This window comes from Crocodylus porosus, unplaced genomic scaffold (genome assembly GCF_001723895.1).
Source record: "Crocodylus porosus isolate Cpor-Errol unplaced genomic scaffold, CroPor_comp1, whole genome shotgun sequence".
NCBI lineage: Eukaryota > Metazoa > Chordata > Crocodylia > Crocodylidae > Crocodylus > Crocodylus porosus.
The window spans coordinates 9,375,507-9,382,225 of record NW_017728926.1 but is presented as its reverse complement, the minus strand read 5'-3'; positions in this window follow the sequence as shown (position 1 = coordinate 9,382,225).

The following is a 6,719-nucleotide window of genomic DNA, read 5'->3' as shown; positions in this document are numbered from 1 at the left end:
CTTCTCTCAGGTGCCTGCTCATCAGCCAGCTGCTAATGAGTGTAATTAATCACGGCGCAGGTGTGACTCAGAAGATCACATGCTTGGGTTTATATAATGCCCATGTGAGGGTGGAGGTGCAGGGAGCTGGACTGAAATAGAAGCGGCTTGTTGTGTGAGTCCCATTGCTCCCCTCTGCAATGGGAGGGCTGCAGACCCAGAGCGTGGGCGTGGGCAGCAGACAGCTCTTTGTGCCCCCACTTTTGCTGGCATCAGGAACGCCAGCAATACTGGTGGGCCACAAGGACACTCAGCAGCCCCTGCTTGTGCAGACGGGACAGTGAGGAAGTGAATGCCAGCAGCAGGATGAGTCCAGCACTGTCTCCTATTCCCCCTGGGCTCAAGTGATGCCTCCCTATCTCCATGCCCATCTCCTGCTCCTCCCTTCCCCACCCTCCTTCATCTCTTTGTGCACCTCATCCCATCTCTCCCCCAGCCCGATACCACACAATGCCACCAGCCCTGCTATGTAGGTGGCACGCAGGCCTGGGCCCAACACAGAGCAGCTCTTGAGTTTTCAGGTACATGGAGAGTGATGAGTGGCTTGGCTGATGCCAGCCAGGCCTGAAGCCAGAGGAGGGTGGCTGCAAGGCTGTGCTGTACCAGGGAGGCCCAGGCCAGGAGGTAGCACTGACCCTATGTCCTCTCCACCTTGCAGAGCATGCAAAGACTTGGCGGGGCCATGCAGGCAGGCTCCATTCCAGGCCGTGCTCGGGCCAGCCCCACCAGGGAGCTGACTGATGAATCCCAATTTGCTTTTAACAAATTTAAGCCCTTCAAACATATGTTCCCCGTCAGGCTGTCATCTCCTGGCTGGCACAAATCATCATCAGGAGCTCTTGTCCTCCACACAGTCGTCCCCCAAGCAGAACACTGCGCCAAGGCTGGGAGCGGCTGTGATGATCCATGGCTGAGCACAGCCGGGCACTGCAGGCATTAGCCGGCTGCGGGGCTGCAGCATTTGCACTCAAACTCCTGGCACCAGTAAGCTGCAGTCCACAGTGACGGGAGCATCCCAAACAACCCAGGCAGTGACCGAGCAGGAAAAGAGAACCTGTGAACGCTGCTGTGCCCGGATGTCCGGTCTTAACCAAGGGTTCAAGCAACTGAAAGTTAATTAGAGAGGCCCCAATCCTGAGGTGCCTCCAAGGCACAGCACTGTGGCACAGTCCTCTCAGAGTAGTAAGGTCAACCCTGGGGACGGGTGGCAGATGTGTGACAGGTGCTGGCACAAACCAAGTGTCCAAGAATCACAGAAAAGCAGGGCTGGAAGAGCCCTGAAGAGGTCACACCTAGTCCAGCCCTGCTCAAGGGAGGATCATTCCTGTCTAAAGCATCCCAGCCGAGTGCCCGTCTAACCTGCTCTTAAAAGCTTCCAAGGATGGAGTTTCCACAGTCTGTCTGCTGGTCTGTTCCAATGCTTAACTACCCTCAGAGTCAGAAAATTGTTCCTAATATCCACTCTGAACTTCCCTTGTGATGCAGGACTTATTTCTTGTCTGCTCCCCTGCAGCCAGGGAAGAAGAGTCTATCACCATCCTCTGTTTAACCACCCTTCAGATGTCTGTCATCAGCCTCCCTCCACCCAGTCTTCTCTTCTCTAGACTAAATGATCCCAGTCTTTCCAACCAAGTGAAAGCCAACAGTTTGTCTTTTGTTCATGGGGATAAAACATTCCATGCCTTTATTCACAGGAGGCCAGAATTAGGTGAGAAGGAGAACAAAACACTTTTTGCCAAAATAAGGCCTGGCCATCCCACCCATGAAATTTCTGAAGCAATTTTTCAGACGTGCAAAGTGCCTACAAGCTTGATAGCAATTTGGTGGCTGTAGGCCTTGTTCTAGAGCATGGGACAGAAGTCCAGAGGTCGGTCCCAAATACAGTGTCACTGAGAGCAATGCTGGCTCAGCTGAACTAGGACTGTGATTGCCAGAGCTGTGGCTCCATCTGAGACTCCGAAGAAGGAGCTTGAGGCTATTAACACAGGCTGTAGGCACCTCAGACGGTAGCAGGCTTCTTTTTTTCAAATTTCATCTTTTGGGCCAAATCAGCCAAGTCAGTTCTGAATCCTATTGATTGGGTATTGCTCAGTTGTTCAAGTCTGTGCGGCACTACCTCCAGCAAGTATCCTCCCTCCCAGACTTCAGCCCTGGGCTCCAGATACTCCCAAATCCATGGCAGGCATCCTGCATGCAACCCCCCAGCCCAGAGGCCGTGGAATTCAGATGTCCCCATGTCTTGTATGCCCTTAGCCAAAGGCCAAAGGAGCAAGCTATGAGGAAAGCCCAAGAGTAATTCCCTATCACCATAAATTGTGTAGCCGAGATCCTTGCAATGAGAGGCATTTGCAGACTCTGGCAGGGGTCAGCCTGCCCGCAGTGCACAGGACAGGCCTTCACTCTCTAACTACACCAAGTCATTCAGGGCTGAGCAGAAGGGGGCCTCTCCTGCCAGGCTGGGACCTGGGCCTTTCACGGGGCTGCACGGATGATCGGGAGAAGGTGCTTCCACGGCCCGGGGCAGCCCGGCTCTAACCACTAAACCCAAGGCCGCTGGTGCCGGGACAGAGACCCGAGGCTTGGCAGCGACAGACAATGGCTCTGGCAGGTAAATCCCTGGCAGCAGCTGCTGGCACAGGCCATGGCAACAGGCTGCCACGTGGTGGAGCCATTCCCCACAGATGAGCTGGCAGGCTCCATTCAACATCTCCTGCTGCTCTGTGGGGAGCCCAGAGACAGGGTGGCTAGGACAGAGAGGGCAGCTCAAAGCCCCGGCAGCCCCACCTCCATCTGTGAGGTGGCCTGAAAAGCCAGGCGGGGAGCCTGGGAGAAGGCAGGGTGGCGAGGCACCGTCACAAACTCAGATATGCATGGAAAGCACAAGTATTCGTGAGCCCAAGTTCACTGGGCCTGAGCCCAGCCCTGGCCTGCAGAGCTGGTGCACTCAGACCCTGCGTCCCAAGAGCAATGCGGTTCCACGAGGCATTAGCTCCTAGGGGTGGGAGGCGTTTTGGGCCCCATCACACATAGCAGCAGCCCTGCCCCGAGCCCTTTGCCGATGCACCCTTCCCCTCGGCCTTTACTGTAAGCGGGTGGCGAGCCGGGCCCTGCGTGCTCCATGACGCCCCGTGGGCCCCCCTGACATGGCAGTTGCCAGCATCCTTGGCGGGAGGCAGCCCCCGTCTGCTTGCTCAGCTGCTCGCAGAATAAAAGGGTTTGATTACAGCTGGCATTACCTCAGCCATCTGGCCGGGACAGTGACATCATGCACGGCTCTGAGCAGCCCCCAGGGAAGAGACCAGACTCAGCTCCCCTTGCACCGCCATCAGAGGGCACAGAGGTGGGAGGACGCTGGGGCTGCCTGCGCCGTGCTCTGGGCCCCAGCCCCCAGGTCTTGGCTTCCTGCACTCCCAGGGCTGCTGGTTTCACATTCCCAGCCCAACATGACCTGCCTCCTCCAGGCAGATTCCCAGCCGGAGGGGGAGGCTGGGCTCTGCAGGAGAGGAAAGAAGATGGGTCCCAGCACACGGGGGTTTGTCCTGGGCTCAGCCCCCTCCGGCTCATGGAAATCCTCCCCCTTCCAGCACCCCCTGGCGGCTCCACAAAGGGAGCCCCAGGCCAGAGCCCCACCAGAGGTGGGCCAGTGCCCTCAGGGTTAAACAGCACGTTTTGGAGGCAGTCTGGAATCCAGGCACATGTTTGGCCAGGAGCCAAAGTGAACAGAGCTTTTGCTTTCATTGCTAAGCAGCGCCGCATCCAGCTCTCTGCAGGAGCCCGCCTGCCATGACCCGGGTGCAGCCAGCATGCTGCCCAGCATGGGAGCACGGCCGCCCAGCTGCAGCGTCTGGCCACACACCCCTTCACCCCAGGCTCTGGGGTGGGATCTTCAAAGCCTCGAGGAGACCGTGTAAAGGTGACCAGCAAAGGAGGAACAATCATTTGCTTTGTGCTTTTCTTCTTCTGTCTGGTGGAGGAGGAGAGCCTCGAAAGAGAGTTAGGCTAAAACAACAAAAAAGACTTGCTGGCTTTTTCTGCTTGGTTTTTACATTAAGAATTCAGGTCTCATCTAGCCTCAAGGACTCTGTGGTGGCTAAAGAACTTGTAAAATTACGTTATCAAAGAGCGAGAACGCTGCAGTGACTGAGAGGGAAGGAACTGTTGATCAGCTGCTTCAAACGGCCTGTGCTTGATTTAAATACAACACCCAGTGAACACTAGAGAGAAAGGGTGTCCTGGTTAAATATTCACCATTGCCCTGCCAATCAATGCCTTCAATTAAGGTGCGAGAAGACCTCACCCCACCTGATTTCTAGAGGATTTCCTGGGGTGGCATCACTGCAGTAACAAGGGTTCGTGAGCCCCAGAGTCCTGACCCCTCCTCAGAGTTATCCCACACACCTGCAATGAACCACGGACGAGGCTTTCACACTCCAGCCACTCCACTGCAGTAGTTAGAGTAAAAGATAAATGGGGGCAGCTTAGCTCTGAATGAAACTGGGTTAAATTGCTCTGGCCTAGCTTTTACTTCCTGCAGGGTAACTGCAGACACAAAACCGTGCAGCCCGTCTCCCCCACTATCCCGGGCAGAGACCCTGCTGAGGCTCATGACCAGGCCGGGGGGGTAGTCTAACCACACAGAGATCAGCAAGCCAATGGCTTTGGTTCCTTCTAGAGCTTCCCCCTTTTACTGAAGGCAGGGCAAGCAGCTTGGATCAGGAGCCCAGCTTTCCTGGGGGAAGCTTTTCTTTCCTGCCTTTGGTTACAGTTTTGCCACTTCAGACTTAAAGTCACCGGTGTATTTAGAGCTCCTTGCCTGTGAAGCCAACTCCCTCAGGACAAGTGTGGATATTCTTTACTGGACCAAATGTATGGTTGGGAGTGATGTCAGATAAGATTTCAGGCAAGCTCTTTGGTCCAGAGACTTAGAAGTCTGTACATGCCTGGCTCACACTGGGATCTGGAATTAGAGAGCAAAACCGCTCGCTCATCCTGGCTGTCCTACTGTGCAGCGACTTAGGGCTGGTTTCCAGAAGCACGGACCACCTTCCCTTTCCCCCCACACCCCACCTGGTTGGAGCTGCAGAGCCTGACTCTTCCCTCATTTACACTTGGGGCAACTTTCACGGGGTACAGGGCTTACCCTTCTCCTGTACTACTGGCATCTCCAAAGGGCAGAAGTGGAGCCAGCTCACAGCTGATTCCTTCCCAGCCAGGAGGCCAGCAGCAGTACTTGCCAGAACAAGGAATCATAGCACAGTGAAGGAATCATAGCCTGATTTATTGGCGATATGCCCTAGCACCTTCGCAGTCTCTCTGACATGGCCCCATGGCATCAATCTGGGTGACGGAGGAGTCTGACCATGGCACAGCACAGGGTGAATGGCTGAGGAGAAGTGTCTCTGGGAAGACATGATTACTGTCTGCAAAGAAGCAGTGGGATGCTAGCAGGAGGAGAGGGATCAATTATTTGCATTACTCAGCAAGCCCAGAACAAGAAGTGATGCTGCAGCAGGGAAAACTTAGCTTTACCACCAAGACAAAGAGCTATAAATCCAAGAGCAGCTCAGCAGGGAAACAAGCTGTGAGGGGGTGGGCTCTCCATTCCCGGAGAACCACGGAGAAGACAGAGCACCCAGCACCCGGCATGGGCTGTGCACTCACTCCAGCAAGGAGGCAGAACAAAAGACGAGGCAGCCGCCAGGGGTCCCATCCAGCCCCCATTCTTTCTAGGAGTAAGAGGCTGCAATGCCAGGAAGGAAAGTGCAGACTGGATAGCTGAGAAATGCTGCAAAATGCTTAGGGTCCCCTAGGCTGTTACGGGAGGGACAAAAGAGCAGTGCTGCAGAGGGAAGGCTGGGGATGCAGCTTGCAGGAGGAGCTGTGGGGGCTCTGAGCAGCAACCATGGGGGTGCAGAGCCCGTGTGGCTGCAGCGGAGTCAAAGGCTGCTGAGCCCGGTCTGCAGACTCCCCGCAGGAGGGTGAAGCTGGGGACTGGGACGATTGGCAGCACCTGGGCCCTGTAACCAGTGTGTCAGGTCAGGTGACTGGAAGAAGTGGAGAAAGGGGCCATATAAGCCCACGCACCCTTGCCAGGGAGCAGTATGCAGAGAGAAGTCATCTGTTTTGTTTCTGCTCTGGGTCTGCGTTGACTGGAGGCTTGGTGGAGGCCATGGGGGTGTCTGGGAGGCAGTCAGTGCACTGAGCCCTGTGGTGGGCTGGTAGTAAGACTAGACCAGAGGGCTTCGTGCATGGGATTAGAGTAAGACCTGTACAGCCTGGGCAGCTATGGGGGAGGCTATGAAGGGCTGCCCTAGGAAGAGCCCCCTTGCAGGGGTGCTAGTGCAACCCTTCATTTTGGAGCTAGTCCCTGGAGGGGTAGGCACCCTGAAAGTCAGAGTGAGGGATAGCCCTACTCCCATTAAATTGTGAGGACTGGGTGGACTGAGGGGGAAAAAATGGCCAAGAGGAACAAATAGGACTCTTTGATCTTGTTTTCCTCTCCCTAGAAGAGGCGACATGCTCTGCAGTGGGGCAGGGCCCTGAGGCTCAGCACCCCTGGGTTCTGTCTGGACTCTGACGTGTTATTACTTTATTAAATATTTATCGCCTGGTACTCCTGGGTGCCTCTGGGGCCCCAGTACCCTAAGACCTGTAAAACCATTGGGATAGACAACCTTGCA